The sequence below is a fragment of the Humulus lupulus genome, chromosome 8 (genome assembly GCF_963169125.1).
Source record: "Humulus lupulus chromosome 8, drHumLupu1.1, whole genome shotgun sequence".
Taxonomy (NCBI): Eukaryota; Viridiplantae; Streptophyta; class Magnoliopsida; order Rosales; family Cannabaceae; genus Humulus; species Humulus lupulus.
Window position 1 is genome coordinate 9,291,545 of NC_084800.1, and position 738 is coordinate 9,292,282.

The 738-nt window shown below is 32.0% G+C and overlaps 1 non-coding gene across 1 annotated transcript; it reads left to right on the forward strand.

Annotated features, from left to right (window-relative positions):
- Positions 1–346: 346 nt before the first annotated feature.
- On the forward strand, positions 347–453 carry LOC133798902 (small nucleolar RNA R71). Its single transcript, XR_009876118.1, has one exon. It is a non-coding gene; the product is annotated as a small nucleolar RNA R71 (small nucleolar RNA).
- Positions 454–738: the final 285 nt, after the last annotated feature.

A 738-nucleotide genomic window follows, 5' to 3' on the forward strand; every position in this document is an offset into this window, starting at 1 on the left:
AGGACTAGAACATATAGAACAAACATCTTTTCTAGGTTGAATTGGAGAGTTTATAGTTTGGCTTATGGCTAAAGCTTCTACTTTTCTCGCTAATTTATCTAAGGATGTTCTTAAGTCTAATTCTTCTTTTACTTCATACCTTCCTCCTCTTTTTGGTGAATTAGTTGACCTAGACCTAGGATCAAAATAATTCCATTGTTGTGAATTGACAGATAAATCTTCAAGGGCGTCCCACGCCTCTTGTCCTTGAAATTTTAAAAAATTTCCAGTATGCATAGATTGAATCATTTGACGATTAGAGGGAGTCAAACCATCATAAAAATATTTTACAAGTCTCCATTTTTCAAAACCATGATGAGGACATTTTAATAATAAATCTTTAAATCTTTCCCAACATTCATAAAACTCTTCATTATCTTTTTGAAAAAACTCGAAGATTTCTCTCCTTAGACTATCAGTTTTAGACATTGGAAAAAATTTCAACAAGAATTTATTATAAAGTTGATCCCAAGTAGTTATAGACCCAGTGGGAAGGGAATTTAACCAGGCTTTTGATTTGTCTTTTAATGAAAAAGGGAACAATCTTAGTTTGACCGACTCATCAGAAAAATTTTGAAATTTAAATGTTGAGCAAATTTCTAAGAAATCTTTGACATGCATGTAAGGATCCTCTCTATCTAACCCATAAAAAGATGGCAATAATTGAATGATTGCGGGTTTAAGCTCAAAATGAGTAGC